General features: G+C 41.5%; 1 protein-coding gene across 4 annotated transcripts in view; it reads right to left on the bottom strand.

The window, feature by feature from the left end:
• Positions 1-25,872, bottom strand: part of ptprsa (protein tyrosine phosphatase receptor type Sa) — a 208,169-nt gene that overhangs the window by 141,978 nt on the left and 40,319 nt on the right. For 2 of the 4 annotated variants that reach the window (XM_063890866.1, XM_063890867.1), the window contains exon 1: positions 16,727-17,141. The exons of 1 other annotated variant lie outside the window; for it this stretch is intronic. The gene's annotated coding sequence lies outside the window, so the exon portion shown is untranslated. Of the gene's footprint in view, positions 1-16,726; positions 17,143-25,872 lie in introns of those variants that run through there. One more of the 4 variants, XM_063890865.1, reaches the window with a different exon arrangement.

The raw sequence follows: 25,872 nt of genomic DNA, 5'->3' as shown, positions 1-25,872 counted from the left end.
CTTTCTGTCATTTGAATAACACTACAATTGTTTTAAACAAAGGTGCAAAGGGAATAAAACTGGTTATTAAGCGCATCCCTATATATTTCTCACCCAAGAGAGAAACCTTGAATAAGAGCTTCAGAAAGACTTGAGAAGAGACATGGATGGTAATGACAACTGAGCTTCCCCTGTTTGATCCGTGTAAAGCTGTCAGGGATGTTCTGGACTGGTCCTTTGCTTGTTAATTAAAGAGGGGGAACATTTAGGAATGATAGTACGGTGAGATATCAGCTGGTGAGCTGGGGGTTATGGGACGGGGGTGATGGACCTGCCTGCTGGATAAGAGGAAACATGGCAAGTTTAATACTTTTAGCAAGTGCATCCACTTTGAAATGTGCAAATAAATACATTACTGAATGTCCTCATCAACATACTGTGCATCTAAAGTGTATACGGGCAAATAGAATGAACATTTGGAAGTATGTGTATGCAAGTCTGTGTGAGTCATGCACAGTAGGACACTTAACAGCTCAGCTGCACTCGTCTCCAATTTCAAAGAGGAAGCCGTCTGCAGGATTCCTCCCACATGCTGCAGAGCTGCTATTGTGTCCTTTAACAAATCAACACGATAAATCACAGCTACAAGTGTTCTTTTTAGCATGATCTTCTCTTTGCTTCCTGAACTGAGAACAGCACTAGATATAGCACCTGCTACTTCAACATTTAACTGAGAGATCGGTCGGTTTGTCAGTCAGACTGTGTCATTAAGGTGAACATTATTTTGGCTACTGTAATCGAATTGCATTCTTGTTGCTATTTTTCCACATGAGTGACGTGCACGAAAGCGAGAGCTAGTGATGGGGGAGGGCAGGGGACATGGAGAGAGAGTGTTCTCAAGCAAGTGACCAAGGAATGCAAAAGGGGAAAAAAGCTGAGCAGAAGAAAAACAAAGAGCGAAGCCGGAGAGAGACAGAGGGATAGAGAAAATCAATACCTTGCCTTGAAGAGACGCCTACAGCAAAGGTGCAATTATGCTAAATGTGTTTTGTTTACACGACAGCAGGCCACAGAAATTTCACAACAGGGGGGGGCAGGAGCCATTAAAACATTATGACTGCAGGGAATAAAAACGTAGACATATTTATACTGAATTCAGCATCACGCCACACTTTATTTTGGCATTTTTATAGGAACACAAGATGACATTAAGGGCAACATAGGCCTCTACAGTAAAGTTGTTTCTTTCTCTGACCCTTGGTGTTTTTGGTCCAAAAATATAGCGTAGGGCAGAAAGCATAGATTATACAGAAAATAGCCCTCCTGCTAGTCATCAGGTTTCAGCGTTTCTGATCAGGGACCTTAAAACCCAAGGCCTATTCCCTGCTCTTCTGCCTCAAACAATGTGGGCATATATCAGGGTTTCCCACACATAGACTTTACTTGGGCGGGTCGCCCAGGTATATTAACGGCCGCCAAAGTGTATTTCGCGACCCTTTTAGTTTAGTTTAGTTTTTTTTTTTATCCGTCTGCGAGCACGACGCCATCCGCGATCGATTAACTAGTGACAATGATCTCCTTGCTCTACGCCTCCTGTACCTGTTCGCTCTACTATCGTGTGAAGGGTCTGCTAACAAGCAACAAAACAGAAAGGGAGACCTTACGAGAAAAAGAGAAGAGGACGTTGGAATTACCTCAGAAGACGTGGACACTTAAAAAGGTAAAGCACGATCCCCCCCCCCCACCCCCACCCCCGTGCCCGGTCATCTGCACCCCACCCCCCAAGTATATTTCAGATCTGTGGGAAACACTTTATATGCTGTATTTCACATCTTAGTTTGGATGCTTAATGTAACTGAGTAGGATTTTAGATAGGGTGGGGTATGTTTGGGATGGCAGTTCCTAGAGCTGCATCATGTTGGTCTGCAGTGAATTGTGATTGTTTTTTTTCATAATATTATGACTGTTCTTTGGTGTCCCCATGTGAAGGCTATGAAAATATGTTTTCTTATCTGTGTATCTAACAGGCAGTTCCCATGAGGCAATGTGTGGAGCAGGATAAATGTGAAGTCAGACGGTGCTTAAAACAGTCTGTATTCTCTGCAACTCTTTCTAGCTTAATAAAAGTAATGGAGACAAGTCTTTCACAACTTTGGAAAGATACCACAGACCATGGGGACTTAGTTTAGTGTCAGACTGTACGCAACTGGGACACCACTATAAACAGAATGCGTTACACCGGGTGAGATTTGAAAGACCCCGGTTTAAACACCCACAGGTCTGAATAGAAAAACATATCTCGCTTCAGTCTGGTCACTGCTTACAGCCCGAAAAAAATGTTTTGCTTCCAAGACCTACATATGAACAACATGTGATGGTGGTTAAAGCCTTGTCGTGACATCTGGGATACCAAAACCAAATAACAACATGGCCACATCAAGGGCTATGGTGACAAAAGAGGACGATTCTTTTTTGGATGCCATGCAACAATGCTGCGGAGTGCCACAGGCCTTTTGAGACGTGGCAAGTTGAAAGGGGCAAGTTTGTGAATATAGCAAGGTTAGCATAAGAAAACGCCGCCACACCATAGCAACATTCTTGTCACAAGCAACCCTGAAATTGTCAACAGCTGTTTGCACTGGCCGTCTTCAAAGGGGTTCCATCCTCTTCCCAAAGACATCAAAAGCAATGTCACGATGCTAATCCAATCAGCGGCCTTTTTTCAGGGACTGACTTGTTTGACAGTGTAAAGTCCCTGTTTCTCAAAACTGCGGCCCGCTGTGAAATTTGAGCTGACATATGAAGGACAAGATGACTGTCAGGTGACAGTCTCTGCCAGTGTGCCGTTATGGATCTTCAATACTGGGAGTGATATGCCTAGTGACGAAATACAAACTACATTACCCGTCATGCATAACTTGCAGGTTACCATCACAGGCCAATTTGAAAGAGGAACGAGAGCGGGGGGATGGAGCTCGGTGGCAGCACATCATGTCGAATGAAAGCTTGGCTGACATTAGCTGGCAGGAGTGAAGAAACCAAAGTTAACATCAAGCGGTTTCATCAGATTTACTTTTTTTGTGAAGTGCCAGGTGATGAATATGGTGCTGTTTAAACATGAAAGCATAGGGGAAGATAATTCATCCGGTGTCAACAACACTACAACCTCACATGACATTACCCCAGAAAAAGGATAAAAACACATCCTCAAAGGCACCGTGACACTGCACCATGATTACTTGATGAGCTCAACGGAATTTAACAGGCTGCTAAGGCAACCTGCATGGACTGCCTACAGCCCGGTAGATCACCTGTTGTCTTCATCGGCTCATACTATTTCTCTGGCCTATTTTCACCACCACAGAGCTCAACAAAGGCAGCAACTGCAAATGAGGCACAGAAACCAGTAATGGGGTTACTAAAATAAAAAAGGTTGGATGTAATACATTAGGCCTGAAATGAGGGGGAAAGACTTTGTCATTGAACAGGCCATAAGGGAAGATTACAGCTGCATAGCTTTTTGCTCACATTGTTTCATCCCTCAATGGTGAGGCAGGGAAAGGGACGGGATAACAAAGAGAAAAAAAAGTGTTGAGAGTGAGGCAGCTTCACTTGGTGGGGTATCAGGACATGTCCTTTCAAAGCCTTCACTCCCCTACCCTGCAATGCACTGACATGCTAATCTGAGACTGGTACACAATTGTCCACCAGCAAAGTGGAGCATCATTAAAATCAGATGAGGCCAACATCAAACGATGAGGTCAAAACATTAGGACCGTCAAACTAACAACTGCTAACTGCTCACTATAACTGTTATAAAGATTCCTTGTCAATTTTTCCTATTCTCCTGCATTCTTTCCAATTTGCTTTATCTCCCCTCTTGTTTTTATACACTCTCTCCCTCCCTCACCAGTATTCCTTTGACAAGCCTTGGTCTCAGAAGGATCCTTGCATCTACCCCTCCTCCTTTTCCCGCCTCTTCCTCCTACTCCCTACTTCCATATCTCTCCTTCATTCCACGCAGAAAAATAACCTTCTAGTATAGCACACGCACACACATACACACACATCTATGAGCCTTCTTCTCCCTCCCTCCCTCTTCTTCCAGCATCCAGTGTTGTGTGCCCACGCCACCCGCGCCAACAGGTCAAGTGCATAAAATCGCCTCAGCTGACAACCTGCACCGACTCAGATCAAGCAAGATCATGGGCTCAGGGTAAAAATATCACACACATTTGTCAGCTATTCAAAGCCGAAGACAAATTGGCATAGTGAGGAAGAGGGGGGGGGGGGGTTCGTTTGAGCTCATTCAACGCCAAAGGGCAAGTATTTGAACTCTTGTGAACATCTTAAGCACATCATATCCAATCTTCATTTTCAAAAATGAACAAAAGAAGATGTGGAATTGTGTGGTTGTTGAAGGGCAAAGTGTCCTACTTGTTATTCAAGAGTCAATTACAGTGTTGTTTGTCCACCAGATAAATTGAAGCTGAGAGGACTAGCGGCCAAAGTCACCTTCGGATCAAGACTTGTGTGTGGCGGTGCAGCCGGCTGTGCTTGTTGGTGGTTAGATGAATATGGGGGAAGGTGATGGGCTGTCGGGAATCACATGTGAGATTGTGCAGGAACCTGATGGATAGCTTGCCCCACACTGGTCCACTCTCTGACCCCTACAGATGAATGGGACACAATTCTCCATTGTTCACCGCTCATGTTTGGAAAGGGAAAGCACCTCACTGCCAACCAAACACTCTCACACACAGGCATGCAGCTGTGAGTGGTACACACAGTTTTTCATGCACGAATGGTTTCTGTTACAAATTACGTGACAATCACTAGCTAATACAGACACACAAGGACAGTTGAGTATGCTTGATATGTGTGAGCACACACACACACACACACACACACACACACGCACTGCTGTGGTTACTCGAGAGGATACCCTCATTTGTTTACAAGCTTGTCGGATGGCGCTGGCTTCAGTTACTTAAGTGGGAAGTTACAAAAATAGAGGCTCCAATTACAATCATGGCAAAAAAAAATTAAAGGTGCTTCAACAGGCTAATAACCACTAAAACCCCTCTGTACAAACATAACTGAACTCTGCGCACACACGCAGGAGCTCATTTTCCATGCTATGCTAGGCGCTTTCTACCATGCATGCCTTTAATCTCCTGACGTCAAAGTCATTAGCACATGGTAAATTGTTAAACGCAAGTATTTGTTTTTCCGACTTAGAATGTGAATTTGAAGTAGATACAGGGGCTTTTCAGGCAAGGCTCACAAACCACATTCAAATCCCCCTCTTTAACCATAAACCACAGGGGTCAAACATATCCAACCACGTCTCCACACGTGGCTGACGCTCTCTGGATTCCATCTCGTTAACAAAAGCAAAGCCTCGGACCACCACCAAGCATCATCTGCAGGTCTTTCAGTGCATGTGCACAAGATCCAGCGCTATGAAGCCCCCCGATAGCTGGGACAAAAATACACTCACACACATATACATAGACGGAGTCATCTTAGGTTACAGATACCTTCTGACAAAGTATACCCAGACTGGCTTTAAATGCTATAAATTCAATACAAAAGAGAGGGGGGGGTGCATTTTGTGTGAAATTCCTGCTTTGAAGTGAGTGACGCACACGAAGTGAAAGAAAATAGCTAACTTCAAAGAACGGCCCAGGTTCCTCAAGGTTCCTCGCTTTTTATTATTATTTTTTAAACATACTATGTTCAACTGCACTCTGCCTTGAGGCTTAAGGTTGGATGTCAGTTGTTGCAAGAAGAATTGTAGCAAAATCGTTACCCTTGAAATTAACTTCAAATAGGTTGAAGTAACTGCTTAATGCATTGAGAGAAAAAAATCCCTCAACCCTACCGCCCCCGCCAGTGCCTATTTCCTTCCCTTCCCATCCGTTTACAAAAATAAATACCTTAATAGTCAAGCAAATATATAATAAAAATAAAAAAACTACTATGAGATATCTTAAGTCACAATCTTTAGTGGTATAACAATAGTTTTCTTCTGAGAATTTCCATGCATATCAGCTAAATGCCCAGCATTTAAAATAAATAAGGTAACAACATCTCACAGGTCAGTTCTTTTCTTTGTTGTCTTCCCAACCAGCTTCACAAAGTGCAAAAGCATGTCTTAGGAGCAAAAGAAAAAAACATAACAAAGTGTCTTTGACTGGACAGAAATATGACACCCCAGCTTGTGCCTCATCTCCTAAGTTCCCTTTTATTATTCAGATCCCATACAATTAAACAACTGAGGAAAAGGCCACCATCCATCATGTGCAAAGCTGCCTTCCTTCTTTCTGTGAGTGTCTATGTGCACTTAAGCTGTCCTTGGTAACACATGCTATTCCCATGCAAGTCTCCCAAAGGCGACAGCAAAACAAGACCCCTCTGTGATTTACAATGGAGGGGCCCACTTCATTATTAACTCACAGGCTCACGGCTTGGGGGTGAGACCATTACCTCCACATGGGGGTGGATGCCATAGGCAGTGGTCGGTCTCTCCGTGTTGTAAAACAACACATTGTAAAAAATGATAGATAAGGTATGCAAGTACAGGCTCTGGGCCAACTCAGAGTCCTTGGTGTTCCAAAATCTTCGCTGAACATTAGCTTTGTGGTTGAACAAGGCCTTAATCTTTGTATAAAGAAAAATGGATAGTTTAAGGTTTTTTGGGGGGAGAGCTGCATACATATTATAAAATGTAATCTTGTGGAGACCTATCCTAAGCATTTTATACTACCTAAAATCTATCATCTTTTTTAGAATGGGACCCTTGGAACCCATGTGGTAGTCTATGCTAGAGAAAAAAACCTCAACTACCATTGTTTTAAGTATTTTGCACAATTAAGTCATAATGACTTTAGTGCAATAAACCTCGTACTACTGAACTGAACTGATATCATCACACCCAGTGCTGTGCAAATGAGGTAAGTAAAACTGAGTAAGATGGGCAGATAAATGATCACGTTGGCTGGAATAGTATTTCTAGCCTGGCCAGTTAGGCATATCTCCTCTGGCATCAAACCCTCTCTAGTCCCTGGCACAGGCATCACCCATGGCAGTTGGCAAGCGGTGCGACAGCCATCTTAGTGATTGCAGAATTGGGAGCACCCCTGTGTGTTTAAAAGACAGTTTGGCTGTAGTTTAAAAAACCACTAAACCCCAATCTGCTCTTTCCTATTTCTGCCCTTATGGTATATCCCTGGAGGGCACTGGTTCAAATTCATTAGTGCTCCTTTATCCCCATCAAAAAGGGAGACCCTCTGCTTTTCATCTACCTCCTGTTTTTAAGCTGCAAGCCCCGAATCCTGCACCCCAGCCCCCGCCCGCTCTTCTTCTTCTCCCTCTGTCTCTCTCACCTCTTCAAATTGTTTCTGTCTCTCCCTTGTTTTCCCCTACACAACCCAAGGGCAAAAATGCTGGGGCTGTAAACAGCAACGCCCAATTCAATGCCAAACCTGCTTTGTCTTCCCGTCTGTCCCTGTGTTTTAGCCTTACCTCCACCCTGTTGAGAGTACAGATTGGGGGTCTTTTAGATGACAAATGTTATTGGGCATGCCTTGGGGGGAGGTGAATTTATCTCCAGCAACCTTACCCATCACATTGGCTATGAGACTGAGTCACATCAGAAGACAGGCAGCATCCTTGACTGGCTTAAAGTCTTCTCTCACGTTTTAGCTTTTTAGCTAACATTTTAACTTAGAATAACTTACAAATGAGCAAAGAATAAACACTGTAGATTGGGCTTTTTGCTAAATGTAAATCACTGGGCATACCGGGCAATGCTGGGATCCCACATTCTGATATGAAGATTTATAATTTGATCATTTTGTGCATTCTGAACTGTGTTTGGTTTTGTCAAGTTATATTCTCACTTCTTGGCACCCTCCTCTATCTAGATATATGTTGTCTGATGTGCATTATTCTTTTAGTTCCTTCTTGGTAGCATCAGGCTGCAAGCATAATCACGATAGCGCTGGCTCCTGCTTTCCTCTGTGTCAACTCTATCCCCCTGTATCAGCGACAAATACAGCAGAAAGAATCTGATAACAACCTTATTTACTTTGTTTGCTTACCCAATTCCCTCTTTCACTGGATAGACTAACAGGTCATTGCTTACATTTACACTTCATACTGGAAGGATTCACAAACTCTAATGTCCACACGACTTGTGATTATTGATGATAACTGACTTTATAGTTACAAGACCATCTCTTAACCATCTGACCGTGACTCTTAAATTCAGGTATAAACTGAACTGTGACTCTCGTGTTCAGTTACACCCCCATAAGTCATTTGGGACATGTTTCACACACGAGGCCAGTAACATGTTATGCTCATGATCATGGTAACAGTGACCCTTTCACAGCAGGAGGTTGATCAGACTCAGTAATAACCCGGTTGACCTGCCATTTCTGAAAAAGATGCCAAATCAGCTGCCCCATTTTTATAGTGACCACCCGGTCCACACATCTCTAGAGCCAAAACCACAGACAGAGACGCAATAAATAACTTTTGCAAAAACTCTGCTCACTTTGGTTACAAACCACTAGAGACATCGACAAAAAAACACAACAATAAAACGTGGTTTAGTGGCAAAGACTATCTTCCCATTTCTATAAAAAACAGATTATATAATTTTCTGCCATTGATTTGGTCCATAAACAAAGGGTGACAGCCGCGAGGGGGAAGGCCCCCACCCTTGGGTAGTGCTAATCTCCCAAAACGTGGCTGGTGTCTCTGATTGCTATGTTGTCGATCTTACCCCAGCCTCCATCACTTTTTAATCAGGATTATCTTCCCTGACACAGAGTTTCGAGAGTTAATTAGGGGTCCAGCCATTGTAGGTGATGCGAGCCCTTTTGGAATAGCAAGGATTATTCATATTCTTCTTCTGCTTTTATTTGTTTTCAGTCTGTTCAGGCAACACTTCAGAGAAAACTGAATCAAAAAACGTCATGGTAGCACACGGACAACCAATTTGATGCGTTGCTCAAAATGTCCGTAAAGCAAAGCATACATACCTAGTGTGTGAACTTGGTGTGTATTGAGCATATCCACATTCACAACCACCTCACATTTATTTTCCTCCGAATCACCAAATGTCAGGGAAACAACTAAATCTTTAACTTCTCACAAAAGAAAAGGAAACGGCAGGTTGCCCCCTCTGTTTCCTGTCACCAGGAATACAGTGGAGAGTGCCTGTCTCCATTTACATACAAATGTCACCTTCTATCTTCCCAGGGGCTGGGGAAGGTTTTACTCTCTCCACCGTGATGCGCTTCACAAACCTTTTCTTCCCCATCTGGGAGACAGGCCTGTGATGCACAGTGAGAAAGTGAGAAGAAACTCAATGCAATTTGCCTCTGGTGCCTGTCCCCTTTTTATTTTACGCGCCACTGGTACGCTATAATTTGTGTATCCAGACCCAAATACATAGGCTTTGTTTCCATTTCACTGAAACATGAGGCTCCATGCCATTTGAAAATGAAGCCCAGCCTGCCGGTGCTGTATTAACTACGGAGGCATTATGATTGGACCTTTCTTATGCTGGGGAAATTATTAACACAAAATGAATGATTACAGTGAGCCAGACTGCTAATGAGGAGGGAACAGTAAAAATGAGAACAACACCTACAAACATTCTGACAACGAGCATCTTGTAGTTAGGGAGATGATGGTGTCATCTGCATACAAAGTAACCATCAGAGAGCCCAACATAGCAGCGTTGCTTGTATTCCCAGAGATGCAGAGGCAGCCATTTTCTGTGGTTTAGTGGCCCACATAGTGATTCCACGCCATCACTCATAAACCAGCACGTGTATCCCCTGATGCATAGGGATGCACAATCAGCCTGACAGGCAGGTAGTTACTCCTTTTTAACCCCGACTAGTGCTGAGTGATGCAACAGAACAGCAGGGCCCTCCCTTTCCTCCTCCTCCTCCTCTGCTTCCCTCCCTCTGTCTCCTCTTTTTTCTGTACCCTTCTTCGCTCACTCCTCATTTCTCTCTTTCTCCCTAGCCTACTATTTCTTGCACACTCCCTCTCTGCATTATTCTCTACCCTCACTTTATCCCCCCCCCTCCTTTCACTAGTCCTATTCACTGGCTCCCTCTCCATCTCGCTACCTCCCAGAGGCCCATGTTTCCTTGCTTGCATTACACACAATTACTTCCATCCATCAATTATCTGCCTACTCCTCTTTAGCTAGCCCACTTCCCTTTCTCCTCTCTATGACAACAACCCCCGCTATCCTGCATACACATGTTTCTTTGCGACCCCCATCTCTCACCTCCCACCCCTCTGGGCAGCTGAGTGTACCTCCCCACACACTTGTCCCCCTTCCCCTTTTCCTCCTTTCTCTTCCCCCAGTGCCCACCCTTCTGTAGCCCCCCTCATACCAGATGTCCCTAAAGTTTTGTTGAGGGTCCACATGGGAGGAGAAGGCAGTAACAAAAGGAGAGGGAGGCGGATTAGAGAGGGTGATAGGAAGGGTGGGTTTGTGCTTTTCTTTGAATGGGCCAAGCCATCTTGCCCTTGGCTTTCTGTGTGCGCACAATGAAGGCAATCAGATTAACTGACATAACCACATCTCTTATAACAATTTCTCAGTGAAACAGCAAACTGGGAAAAGCTCATGTTTGACTTATTTGTCCCACCATGCTAATGGACTTTTGTCTTTGAGTCTTATAATAAAGAGTTTGTTATATAAGTCAGACATCACTCAGCTTATGGAAAGGCAATTCTACCTTTTCATTCTTAAATTCTGTTTTTGAAAAGCTGGAACAGCAAAGTGCAGCCTATGTCTTATTAACTTAGTTACTGAATAAATCAAAACTGTTATTAAAGATGTGTTTGGAACATTTGAAATTAAAGCCAAGCTGCTATCAAATACAACACTACAAGCACACCATATTCAAAGTACCACTTGTTTGTTAAGTGTCTGCAGTTGGACGACATAGTGAGTTATGGTGGGTAGAAAAATGTTGAAAGTAATAATACAACATTATAGACATTGTAGAATAATCAAAGGCAATAGTGTGGCATTGTTAGGTTACCTTCATTTTATACTCACTGTGCACTTAACTAGGAAGCAATCATAATGTTAATTCCGGATGCTTAGTTTAGTATCAAACCGAAACCAATATTACAGTGCATGAGCAAGAAAAGATGTTTGACCTTTCTCAGACAAAATGTTCAAAATTGTATCACCTAACACAACCCTTACAGGCTCAAATAATGCCCAAATTCAAAATGTATCTAGGAATATTTATGTAAATATAAATACAAATGCATACTACTTCACAAATACGCACTTCATACAGATGGCTCAACAGGCTGGTGAGGTCCATCTAACGGCCTGCATGAGCAGCATTTAAATGAGCTAAATGCAACCTGTTTGACCCCTTTGGGAATGGGGGCTGCTTAGCCCCCACTACCACGTGTCTAAAACCTCAGAGGGGTCAAACTACCAGGGCATAGGCCAGCCCCTCCTGCCAGACCTAGTTTGCAAGGGGAGGAGGAAGCAGACGCCCCAGGGGGAACCTCTGTTCATCAATCTGGGGGAGGCCAGCTGGTATTCGCACAAAACATAGGAACAGCCCAACAGCAAGCATCAGCAGACAGGCTCAGACACATGCATTTGAGGCCAAGCCCAGACCTTGTGTTAATTACTTCTCACCATGAAACACCAGATCACATTAACTCCAGAACCATAAAGAGGATGGGATCACGGCCAGAAGGAAAGGCGCGTGGATGGGTGTTTGTCTGAGTAGAGCAGTGTTTGGTATGGTTTCTTCTCAGGCTTTAACAGACTGTGCACTATGTTTGATCAAGTGTGTTGTATCATGAGGGAGGCAGATTCAAGTGAACAAGAGAGTAGCAAGCTTCAACAGACGGTCTGCTACTGCTCGTCGTCAAAAGCAGATTACTGTCACTTCATCAGAAGGTGCTGGAGCGAATCATTTTTGTAAAACCTGAAGGTAGCGGGGGAACGGGCAGGAGGCTGGGGAGGTGACAGTGTGTCGATGTATTCCCAAAGGCTTTACCAGATATTCTGGCAGGGATTAGTGGAGTCTGTGTGTACGAGGGGCTACCTTCCCTTCTGCACACAATAACTTGACAAGCGAAAATACTCTATTTAAGACTGCTTTTCCACCTGGCAAATCTGAGGTGATAAAGGCACTGAAATGCAGTAAAGATGTATGAATGTCTCTTACATTCACAACGTTAGAAATGCAATATCTACAATCCATATAGGATTTAAAAAAGGAGTTTAGATTGACAAAACCAATCTTGCATAAGGACCCAATCTGGGTTCATACACAGGAATATAGAGAAAGTGCTGGATAGACCTAGGACTCATTCTGCAATAGATGAGTCCTGCTGAGTTTAGACACCTTATCCTAGCTTATCTTATATGGCCTGTGCCTCTCAACGTGAGTCATCTCTACCCAAAACCATTCCTGTGTTGTTTTGCAGAACTGACCTTTTGAGTTCAGGACAGTTGGTGTGTAAATATGACTTTTAGGTATTGCCAGGAGGACCGTGGCCATTTCTCACCTCCAACAAGGTCTACTGAGGACAGAGCTACCAGTTTTAGAACCATGGCAACTAGCAGGGGTGTCTGACTGACTGGTTAATAATTCCTCTGCATGGCTCCCAGCTCATGTTTCTACCCCTATGGCCAGGGTAAAAATGTAGGCCTATGAAGTGAAAAGGTTACACAAGCCTCCCGAGGTTTAGCCTTGAGGATTTTTTAAATTGTCTTGACTTCAATGTTCTGGTTTTCCTCTTCCACTGCTTGGCTATTAGATCTGCAAAGATAAATAAGGCTACCCCAGGTGTAAACATTCTGAAATGTTTTCCAATGTGCATTACAGTGCATATTCAAATTCGAAGGCTCCAGGGACTTTACGGGATCCTAATGCACGTGATGGTTAGTGACGTGCATCTCCCATTGCATCAGCCTACAAAAAAATGTTGACCTTCTCTGTCAGTTGTTATTATTTACTTGCTTTATCTAATTTAAAGTTATCAGACGGAGCACAAGATGTGTTTTGGCGCAGTGAGATAAAGCTTTTCTGAGAGACTCCAGCTTGCCGAGGCTTGTACAGACAAAGGTAAGGCTGACGTGTTTCTAAATTCAAAAACTCCTGGTATGGTTTTTATACTGAACTAAACATTAAGCCAACGCAAAAGCATAGTGATGAGTAGTTTGCTATCACACAGTTTAAAAATGGTATACATTTTACACTTTATTTTGTTTCTCTGGTCTTAGTATAGACTCAAAAGGAAGTCAGGCTACATAGCCACAATAATTGCTCTCATGAAAGGAAAACTCCACAGCTCATATAAGCTACAGTTCAATTCTGAAAAAGGTCAACTCCTTTTATTAATATTGCCAAAAGTTGTTACTGGAAATGCAGGAACTGAAAAGTTGACCTAACCATCCACATTGTGTTGTTAAACCAAATGAATTTGAGAGTACAGTGGGATATATTGCATAACAAAAAGGCATTGATAGTATTGTAGCGAAGCATTATATATATCTAATTATTGTATAACTGCAGTATTCAGAGACAGTTTACTTTTTACTGTACCTTTTTATTCATGTGAAACAAAGTTGTAATTTGTATGATCTTTCAATAATTATCATCTTTGCTTTAATGCTGTAAAGTTATTACATGTTACTTTAATAGAGTATTTAACCACACCCTGGTGTGGCAATAAAAGAAACGTGGATGACAGGGGATGGCTAATCCACAAATCAGAGAGGAGAGGAAGGGCACACTTTACAAGACACCCTGCCTCCGGTTTTCACAGCCAGAATAATTGCACCTTGTGTCGCCAGAAGAGCACTGATTTAGCACTCAGAGCATATTAAAAAGAATAAACACAATTAGCTGTGAGTGCAACAGCACCTCTGCACAGCGCACATTTCTCTCTGCAACGACACTCTCTTCAGAGCAGCTGTTATTAACTGGGATGTTGCGTCAAGTGCAATGTGACTAATTGCAAAGCACTTGACGCCACCAAAATGTTACTAATTTGAAGTTGAATAAAATGAACGGGAATAAATGGGTGGGCAAAGAAATAATTAGGTGAACAAAGGGCTAGGCAGTAAATGTGTAGTGTTGGCTGATTAATGTTTTTTCTCTCATTAGAAAGATTAAACATTTTATAACCAAACCATGGTGCTAATTCAAGGAAAACCAAGGCACTTTAATTGAAGAGATAAACGTTATTAATAAGACTTAATCCTCTAATTCATTAGTACATTTGTTTTCGGATGTGTGACTTTTGAAATAGGTCGATCTATTTTTGACATTTGAAAACGTTTACTGGTTGTGAGTTTCAGTTTCAGTGAAGCATCTGGAACATCTCTAATGATAAAAGGCTCTTAAAGTATCTAGAGCTATGCTTGCTTTTCCTCTATAAACATCTAATAGTTTAAGTTGGTTGCATGTCAAACTGTCAAGAATGCACTTTATGATAAGAACCCCAAAGAACAGGAACTATATACAACAGTGAAAAACATAACAACATCTGAACTCTTCTGAAGCAAAATACATGACGTTAAATAGCTTCCAGTCAGCCTGTGAGGCTATCTAGAATCTCCTTCTCCTCTCCACCCTTTGATCCCGTTAAAAATGAGAAAGAGAATTCACCCTACTGTCGAGGTAGGGGAAATAAAAGAAAACAGCTCAGAATGTAATAATTGCAAAGGAAATGAATTTTCAAAACCCTGAGGAGGACTCTTCTTTAAGGCCTCCATTCTTGGGGGAAAAAAACATCATATCCGGGGCACAATTCAATTAGCTTCTCTTCAAACTGTGGGGAAAGAAGCTCCGGGGAGAAATCTAAAGTTTTGTCCAATGAAATAAGTTTTCAAGGATGAAACACTCTCACTGCCCCCTCCTTCCCCACTATTCATTACAACTGCTTACAAGCTTGCCACTCACAAATGCATCGATCTGCAATTTCCACAGACAAAAGAGAAAAAAAAAAGTAAAATTAAATAAAACAGCACCTTGCTGATGCAGCTCTGACAGACATGCCGGTCACGCTCAGTCGACTGTGCCTGGCAGCTTTTACTTGGCATTTTCATTGCCTTTTGTCTTTCTTGCCCAGTTATTTGACAGTGATCAGGGGTGATAAATTGTTCAATTAAAGCCACATTAAGAATCCAGCGCTAACTTGATGCACAGCCTCTTGGTATTCATGTTGTCCAATTACTCCAAAGGACAAGACTCCTTCTTGCTACTGACAACAAACATGTGACACTCATTTTAAGACGAATGGGTTTATTTATACAGTCTAGCAGGCTGATTGAATACTGAATTGCAAGACTGATGATCTGGATTACAACATAGGTAAATCCCTGAATTACCATTACAAATGGAAATGTGGTATGATTGATGTTGATTTAAAAAAAAATAGAGGAGATTCCCCATTAGGGAATTGTCTAAAGTTCACTTAGGCTAGATGTATAATATGCTCAAAAATATAAAAGCAAATAGTATGTATAGCTGAATTAATTGTCTTAGGTGCAATTTCCAGCTTAATTCCCTGGTTTTGAACCCGACATCTGAACATTCTATATTTCAAGATTGGGATAAAAACAACATTGTTGGTTCTTGTCTGTTCAAAAAGCTTCCGTGAATGAAATGCATTACTAGTCTTTTTTTGGCTTGCAGTTGTTGTCGGGGTGGGAGGTGAGGAGGAGGGAAGTTTTCTGACAAAATTAAGATCCACTGCAATTCAAATTGGGCTCAATTGTCTTACTGTAGCTTGCTGTAAATAAAATTTAAAAAATACGAAAAAAAAGTCAAAGCTTGTAGCTGTATCTTTCTAAACACTTTCAAACAGAGTCCGAAAAAAGTAATTTCTTAAGCAAACCGATTACCCTAAAGAACAAAGAAAGCTAATGGTGAAAAATAAAATGAAAAGGGTATTGATTGTACAAACAACATATAAATAACTTGAAAGTGACGAACTTATACAAGGATAACAAAAAAGCCAAAATCATTAACAATAAAATCCACAAAAAGCGATCCAGACACTCAAAACACATTACAAGTAAATGCATTACTTCTACACCATTGATATCGTGTCACACAGTATGGAAACATGTTTGTATAGAAAATTGTATAGTGATTTAGTAAATCATATCCCCTTATCAATAGTCACATTAGTAGTTAGAGATCTCTAGGCTTTTGCTTAGCCCTGATCCAAGTCATGAAGGTTCAACCTGCTTCACATTAGCAGAACTATGCACACTAGCGGCTAAAAAATGCTTGCTTCGACGTTTTCAAATGGAATGTTATGGGGCATTTTGTTCAAAATCTTATCAGAATGCAGGCTCGGTGTTACCTGTGGATTGGGAGGGGGGGGGGGACCTTTGAGTTAAATCACTGACTCACATACATTTATTGAAAAAACCAGAACTTCTTTTGCAACAACGTTTCGTTTACAACACATTCAGCCGAGAGAACAGAAATGCATCATTCTTTATTTGTTCCTAGCAGACTGGGAAAAAAGGATGGAAATAGACACCCGGTAGATAAAACGGTCGAGCATTATGGCACAGTTGAATAAGAGTTAAAGAGTAGTAACCTTTTCCTTATTCTTATCACATAATATATTGAGCCACTCTTCAGGCGCATGTTAATCATTTTGAGAGTTCGGAAGGAGAAAAGTTGCGAGCACTTACTTTTACGGTGTGAGAAAAGTATTTCTGAGATTACCCCCTTGTTGGTTTACGGGGGCAGATTTTAAAATCCAAATCGTTGTGGATGAGAGGTCGTATTCCCAGAGAAAAACAGTTACTTCACATTCCCGACGTGAAAAAACCGTTATATTCCACTTTGTTGAGCAGTCACTTGTTATCGGAGGGAGCGAGTATAAAATACCCCTATTATTCCCTGTGCGTTTGTATTCCTTTCCCCAAGATCAGACGCTCCGAGCTAGAATCTCGGCTAGTCAGTGAAAGAAAAAGTAAATATAATAATCCGTGCGCGACACCGCCGCGCGCGGATCTCCAAATGTATCTCTCTTTATTGGTGTCTCTCGTTATCTCTGCGTCCCAGGTTTTGGTTCCTTTCTTCCTAAATCCACCTCATACGGACTGGGGGTGGGGAGACAGGAGTCAAATACCCCCCTTCACCCTCCCCTCGATTGCAGTGAAAAAATACGGAGCCGTGTGCTGCGTTCAATGCCACCTCATAAACTTCGGGTCTTGACTTCTCGAGAATCGTAAATCCTACCACTTGGTGCGTTCAAGCACGTAAAGTAGAAAATCCCAACACAATAGCGACAGTAACGAAACAACTTGATCTGATTTTGTAGTTAATAAAGGTCTGTAGCGACGGTAGAATGACTACGAGACAAATGCAGAGCAATGGTGCATTGACAGAAAAGCACTTAAAAGAGAAAAGCCTTGGTAGAGATAGTTAACATTTTCTTACAGGAAGTATTAAAGAAGCATGTGTTCATACTCCTAACTAATATAATATGTATTTAATTAGAGAGGTGAGAGAGATGCAAGAAGTCATTGGGACAAGAAGGTGGGTACTCAATGCAACATTTCAAGTTAATTAATTAACGTTAATTGTCCAAATAAACTACACAGCAATGTTTACTGTAGATTAAGCAAGACAATTTCCAGTAATAATTATCACTATTCAATCTGCAATCTGTGATGAAATATCCATGTTTTATCGGTTACGTCTTTTCCCATTCAAATGTTAATAATAACCAAGTTACGCTTGAATTGCATTAATATTCAGTAAATATACAAATAACCTATTTGAATTACAATGTGCTAAACAACAACAAAACAATAAACTGCAATAAAAAGAGGTATTGATGTAAAAAATAGAGATATATAATATAATAGCACGTTGATTAAAAAACATTTGTGCTATTTTTTCCCTTTTTCACGCTATTCTTTTCATTTTAATGGGGAGGGAATTGGACTTGATTTTACCCATTCACATTTGCGTTCAGGGGAAAACAAAAACTCTGATTGGATGAAAGAATACAAATGTGAATAGTCGCAGCTGGACTCCACTCTGTCCAGTAGGAGGCGAGACATAAACTGGACTGACATCAGTCCACTGGTCCACTGTCATTTACCACCAGCCAGCATGCAGCCAAATGTTACTTCAAAGGCTAATGTTACTTCAAAGGCTAAACTCTGTCAAGTTTTCTCGACCCTTGTTTAAGATTATTTTCGAAATTCAAAATATCTTCTGGCTCATAAGTTCCCTTTGTTCCTTAGTCCAGCTACAACAGCTCAGATAAATAATTCCAGGAGTTTGCTACTACAAATTACGTTGCTGCAGTATTTAGAACCAGTGTGTATGATTGATAATTGATGGAAATTAGATTGAATTGGGCAGTCTTTGGATAGGGACTACAATTTTTGAGGCACAGTGTATCAAGTGAAAGGCCTTTCCTGCCCTACTGGGAGGAGAGCAGCAATATATTTTGTGTGAACCTTTCAAGTTATGCAGGCAGTAATGGATAGCAACAACACCCATCTTGGTTGTCTGTTGGCTAAAAGCCAATCTGAGCTACAAGCAATCCTCCACTGCCCTCTCTCTGCTCTTTGTTTAAAACCCAGTGTGACATGTAACACACCATAAAGAGGTTTAAAGAGTTGTGAGGGGGGTATAATCAATTTAACTGTTGAGTAAAAATCATGCATTTATGTTACGTAGATTTCTCCGTTGGCCTCTTAGTCACACTACAGACCCTTATTTAATCATGCCGGTAAATCTTAGTGGCAACCCAGGGCTCTCACCCCCATTCCCCTGGTAGTGTGAGCCTTAACATGGTAAATTTCACCCGGGTAGGGAAATGCGCTCAGTGGTCGAGGCTAGTGCTTTAGATGGATAAAAAGAGCACTTACTGCCTGACAAGTGCAATCCATAACGGAATAATGAGACTCCTCCACACTAGGAGCTCCCTTCCACGGGTCCCCCTATCCTATTTTTGTTTTCCTTGTGAGTGTTCATAAACGCCATGTAAATTCAAGGAGCGGAAGATGTTGCAAGTGCTTGAGGGATAGCACTTAATTGTTTGCGTCTTGTTAGCCAATCGTGTAACAACATTTACTATGTGAAGATGCTCCAAACGACCAGTGAACCTTGTGGAAAGTGCCAGCCTTCTTCACTCACTGTTAGTTTTAAAGTGAAGTTGATCTTCCCAACAATGTCTGCTTATCAATGACTTCCAACAGAAAACACTAGCGTGCAAGAAAACGCTTTTCAGAGAACTATGCTTCTCAAATTGTACATAAATACTTCTACATTATGTATGCAATATAGCAGCATATTACATTACTCAACGTCTACATGATCTGGATGACCACAGCACAGAAAACGCAATTCCATTGCAGATTGCAAAATGCAAAATTACTGGACATTTCTTTAAAACAAAATATCTACCAATTTGGGAAGAAAAACACATTTGTTTTGTTCTTATCCCCATCAAAGCTTAAAACATAATCCAAGCTTTTTCTTATTCCACGCACAAACTAAATATCACCATCATCCAAAGGTCAGAATACTGTTTTTCTAAGGCAAGTTTTCTTTGTGAATTATATTTCTGCTTATATTTGTTGTTAGTGGCACTCAACTCAAAATCCAAAAATGTAGTGAAGTGTTACAAACTTGTCAATGCCAAAGTTTAGCCTATTCATATTTGCATGCAGACCTACAATTATTTCTTGCTTGCTGTCTTGTTTTTAACTCAATGTGAGATTGTTAAAAAAAAATTGAATGTTGTCTCTTTCCTTATTGTCTCTCTGCTCCCCTCTGCTCATCTGTCACCCCTAGGGGTTGAGGCACAATCACCTCCGACAGCAGTGGGCCATCGCTCACTCTGTCCCTGAAGGCGACAGCCTACTTACTGCCAACTCACACTCAAATGGAGGACATTTCATCACCCCACCAAAAACGCAATTAAAAACGTGAAAGCAGCAGTTGGCGGCCCTCAAGAGCCACCCCCAGTTGTGAGTTTAGTTACTCTGAGCCTGCCTCACCCTCTCAGATATTTACTCTCAATGTGGTTGAGTGTTTGTCAGCTAAGTTGAAACGCCACGTAGCACTCGTGGCATCTCAGGGTGAACGAGACACTGGAAGAACGAGAGAAAGTGGCCCGGCGCCCAGTGATTACCCATCTCAGAGAGCAGAGTGGTAAGCCGGTCCGCCTTTGGTATATATTTATATGTAGCTTCAATAATTAGCTGATAAGTGACTGCGCTGTGGGCTAGAATCTTTTCCCCCTAGAAGCAAATAATGGAGGATCGTGTGATAGGGTATGTGGTGATGGGTAATCCGCATAACACAAACACACACACACACACACACACACACACACACACACACACACACACACACACACACACACACACACACACACACACACACACATAGAAAGCAGGAACACAGGCAGACTGACGGCTATTAGAGTGCAACGATGCTCCTGCTTATCTCCCAACATGATAGAGATCTACAAAGAGCTTGACAGAGATTATGAATTCATTACCTTGATACACAAGTGAGCACTGCGATAGACAGGAGTTTGAGAATGGAGATGGGTGCATGGTAGGTGTACTGCGAGGGGCAGGGATGGGAATGCAGTGAATTACACGCTGCTGAGAAGAAATCTTTTCACTCTAGTGGAATTTTTTGGCATTTTTGTGATCTATAAATTCAATGTTACACTAGTTACCTTCTCTTCCTATCTAGACTTTGGCTACGGTACAATTTTATTACAGTTTTGGCTCAAATATTAAATGTCTTTCATTTTACAAGACGTTTAAATCTCTTTAAAGTTTTTTTCTTCACAGCGTTTTTCAATTGATCAATTCATTAAAGTAGATTTTATGTTAAAAATGTAATTTTCCGAGAACAAAAAATGCAGTTTTTTATAAGAGGTCGTGTTTTATGGTGCCCACTTAAGTGCCACTTCATGGTATTTTTAATTCTGTTTAAATTACGTAACAATTAAGTAAATCAAAGTAGTCTAGCTTATGTGACTTGTGTTAACTTCTTGATTTTGTTGACATCTTTAAAGCTGTTGCTCATTGGTGTTGTGTTGAATTGCTCACTCAAAGCAATGTGAGCAAAATCATATTTTTTGAGTTTAGATCTTCAATTACATGCAATCTCGCATGATTGGGTGATGATTTGACAGGCCGTTGATGGCCTTTTGTGAAGACGACATCAGCTAAATGCCTAAATTATAGACTGTTATCTGTTAGTATGATGTATATGAGTCAGTATAACCCTCTTGGAGGACGTTTATGTCACCGCACACTCACTTACTCGTTGATTCCTCTCTTACTCCTTTAAGCCTCCTGCAATTCTTTTACCCGCCTCACTCTCAATATGGCTTTTTCTGAGTGTTTTGCCTCCAGCTCTGTTGAACTCAGCTGACATTTGGACGCAGGTGAAAGACTGCAGTTAAATAATCCATATTATTTTAGAAGAACGGGTGAGGACAGAGGAAGACAAAAACCAAAACAGAGAGGGAATGTTTTGTATGACTGTGTTTTACTGTGTGTCATGTGAATACTGTTAAACTGACACATTCTATTTTATGAATCCCTTAAATGTTTAGTAAATCATTTTATTATTACATTTTTCGAACAATATATCACAGAATTTAGGGGGTATGAAAGCAAAGCATGTTTTGGGTAAAACTGAGTAAATGTATAGTATAATAGTAAGATTGTTGATGTAAAAAACAAGATTTCTGCTAACAGACCTATGAAAGTCCTACTGCTTTTTCTTGCTCAATGTTGTCTGTGCTGGCTCGTTTTTAGTGTTGTAATAAGCACTTTTACTGAGCAATAACTACCTGTAATGGTATATCACCATATGAATCCATCTTTCAGCATATTTAGAAACACATCTTTGATTGTTAGGCTGGAAAAACCCAGGGTATAATTTATGCTGTGAGTAGGGGTGTTTTTATGCAGTAATATATCATTACTCTGTGTATATGTTTGTATTCAGTGTCCTGTGAATATGTCTTTTGTAAGTGTGTGTGCCTCTGAGGGACTTTTTATGTACTGTGTGTGCATATGTGTCCTTCACCCTGTGTATGTTCAAGCATATGTGCCTTTCAATGTGTGTGATTGTATACAGTGTGCTGTATGCATGTGCATTTGAGTGCCTTTAACGCTTTCGGGTCACTGTGCGCGTGGTGCTGTGTGAAGATGTAAGTGTGCCTTTCAGCGAGTGTTTGTGAACATGGCATAAGTGTGTGTGTCATGCATTCCTACACCGTGAAGAGGAGGGTGAGGCCAGGAGTGATGAGTGATGCCAGAGGTGGTTTTTCTACCTACCCCTCTGCTGGCTTGCTGGCGCACTAATGGCCTCCTCAGTGGATTGGCTGACCGACTTGCTGGCTCTCAGTGGCTCCTTCTTCCTTATTTGGTTGTGGGGGATGGTGGCGGTGGGGGAGTGGATGGGGGAGTAGTGGTGCTCTGTTTACACGCAGGGTCAGGAGGTCAGAGCGCCAGAGTGCCATGGAGCAAACACAGATCACTTCAAGACAGTAAAAGAGTGAACGAGTCATTGCTCCATGCCCGTCAACTGGATAGATCGGGGCAAATTCGCCGTGAACAAGTGTGATGGAGTGTGTGTAAGTGTATTTGTGTGTATGTGATAGAGAAGGGTGGATAACAGTACATACTTTGGTGAAGCCCTGTGAAAAAAGATAGCCTCTACAGGTAATTTCCACACACATACACACTGTGTTCTCCCTTTCCCTTGTCTTGCTCTCAGGCCCCGGACAGTTGAGGGGAGTTGGTGGGAAGGAAATTAAAGGCAACCATCCTTATAGTTTTGGTCTTGTCCGCTTGAATGCCTGCATGCCTGCCTGCTTGCCTGCCTGCGTTCCCTGGGCAATGTTTATGCTGTGCCCTGCCCAGGACAGAATAGATTCGCCCACACAGCACTGTGCTCTCAACCAGAACCTAAGTAGGTCTGGCAAGCCCGAGCCACAGTCCCATTCACTCTCACTCCTCTGGATTAGGCCCTAAGGCCTGGGGCATCATAGCAGTGAATGCATTAATAGACCTAAGATAGCATCTCTCCACCCCACCCTAAAAATATCTCTGCAAGTTTTTCATATTAGGACACATCAGCAGGTTGTTTATTTTCATCCATCAGCTTCCCTAATGTTTAGCAGGATAGTTTGTGAACCACTTGAAATGTAAGTGTTAAGTTATTTGTGTTTGCAGGGTCAGCCAAAGCCCTGCAGCTGGTAAAAAGTGCAGTGCAAACATGAGTTCTAACTCAAGACTTGTAACAGGTTGTCAGAATTGATGGTTGAGCTGCACTGAACAAGTAAAGACATACAGTAAATTAAGCTTGGATGCTTTCCACTTTCACGAGAAATAAAATGGAAAATTCAACATGTATCCAGTCATGAAACAGAAAGAGGCAATGCATCACACTGTTCAGCCCGTCATCACTGTTAAGTAAGCACAGTAAGTAAAACATTGATAATTTCCAAATGCCATGAAATGACATGCGTTGGCATAATCAGATTCATTACTTCCAAACTTGACTTCAATTTACATTTCTTTAAATGCCACCACAAATAAGTGGAGCGTATATAATTCAATAATGCTAATTCATAGCTGTGTTTTCTGTCTTCTCGATGTATATTAGGGTTGTTGTATGTTCAGTATATGTTTGCAGTGAAGGCACTGCTGTGAGTAGGGTGGTGGCAGCTCACAGGGCACATTATCCAGCCTGTCAGCCTGTCAGCCTCCCAGTGCCATGCTACGGGTAACAGCGCTCTGCGAGAACACAGTGCCTCTTGATGCCAGCTGTAAAGATTAGCAGAGCTTTGTTTAATTGTGCTGCTAACATCCTAGGAGCCACTTAAAAGCTGCTGCTCTTGCTGCTCTCTTTTTGTTAGAAACCGTCTTTAAAGCTCAGCCAACAGTTGCCACTAACTGTGCTTTAAGGTGCAAAGGCGTAAGGGATTTGGCCAAGTCATGTACGCTCAGACAACTGCGACATTGCACAGGTAAGCATAAAAGCAAGACCAAATGCAAGGTAGAATTTTCACACCACCTACAGACGGATGAATAACAAATCTTGGTGGGCGGATGAATAAAGGGTTTGTTTTATAAATGTTTGTATTCGAGTGCCAAATGTTGATTATGCAATTTTAAACCAAGGAAGCATCCACAGGGCCCACTAGCAGCTCCTAGAGGCCATGTTTTCACTCAATCAGACTGAAAGGTTTTCAAACTGAATCAGTGATAATTCTACCAACTGACTTGAATTGCAAATATTTAAACCCAACAATCTTTTCACAAGTTGGAATAAATTACATCAAACACTAGACTTAATGATATTTCCTCACATTGGATGTTTTTTTCCATTCTCCAAAAAGATATTTTAACTCCAAACAAATTACATCTACTGGCAAAATGCAACTTTATTAGTGTACCACACTAGGTATCCTCACAGGAGGCTTAATGGGGGTCTGTAATAAAATCTGAAGCAGAATTACCAAATAGTTATCCTTCTTTCTAGAATTATACCCAAGATGACGTCTTTTAGAGACATGTTTTTATCTTCAGTCAATTAAACTCAGCCATATGTAAGGTAAGCAAGAATGTAAGGTACCAGTCCTATTTAAATGTGCACAGTGGGTGTAATTTCATTGTTGATAGAAGATATTTTTGTAAAGTCAAATGAATTTTTGTTTAACTGTTTAAATGAATATTTTTTTAATAAAAGCAGAACAACTTGTGCCACAGAATAATGTGGTGCTTTCTGTGTTTAAGGAAACAGGGATATATGTGAACAATTAATTAATAAATTAATCAAGTTCACAGAGAATAGCTTTATTAAATTTGAAAATCCTCTAAAATCCCTTCGCTGATGTGTAAATGACACACAGTCATGCAGTAAAAGCTATCTCTGTCCTTTTCAGTTTCCAGCTTGCCCATGGTAGGGGGTCCAGATGTGCTATCTCGCCTCTCCAGCATTTCTGTAGTCAAATGTTGCAGGTCACCAGGGCCTCACTATCATTGCAGACCAATATGCAAAATACAGCTGTTAATATCAGGCTGTGGGCCTCCGGCGGCGAGGTGACGAGCAGGAGGCCCCCCTGCACATCGAGAGGGGATGTCTGGGCCTGCATCTGCTCTGACACCCATTAGCTCACACTCATCCGCAGTTTCTGCATGTCTGCCGCTCTGCCAGCAGCACTAATAATCAAGTTATGATATGGAAATGAGAATGGGATGTGCAGAGTATGTAATGAGAGACAACTACAGTACATATTTCAGAAACAAATTAAACTATCTATTGAACTGAAGCTTGGGAAATGAGGACATTTTGCCAGACAACTGAGAGATTACATTTTGACCTGATGGTGTAATATCTGGATGAGTCAGAATCATCCACATGGTCATACAGCGCACAGATATAAAATATCATGGTGGGGTTTGATTTGAAAGTTGATAAAGTCATTAGAAAAACCCAATCAGAAGTGAGTTGGTTATTATAGAAACTAAAATATTCTGTAAAAGGTTGCCAGATTGCAAGAATAGGTTATCTTTTCGTGTGCGTTTATGCTTTACAGCATTTGATCTTGAGATGATATCTCTTTATGCGTGATGTGCGTTATAGATGGGTGATAGATTAAGTACTTTTTGATAAGTCTTCCTTTAATGTTGCTTTTTAACTTCTTACTTATCTGCCCCTTTCTTTGTGTATGTTGGGTTGTCATGTTGTCAACGAATTCCATAAATGACAGATTTTATTCTCAAGACACTGTTCCAGTACAATAAAGGTAAAATAAATAAACAAT

The sequence above is a fragment of the Eleginops maclovinus genome, chromosome 9 (genome assembly GCF_036324505.1).
Source record: "Eleginops maclovinus isolate JMC-PN-2008 ecotype Puerto Natales chromosome 9, JC_Emac_rtc_rv5, whole genome shotgun sequence".
In the NCBI taxonomy this organism is placed as follows: domain Eukaryota; kingdom Metazoa; phylum Chordata; class Actinopteri; order Perciformes; family Eleginopidae; genus Eleginops; species Eleginops maclovinus.
This window is presented reverse-complemented; position numbering and strand designations above follow the sequence as displayed.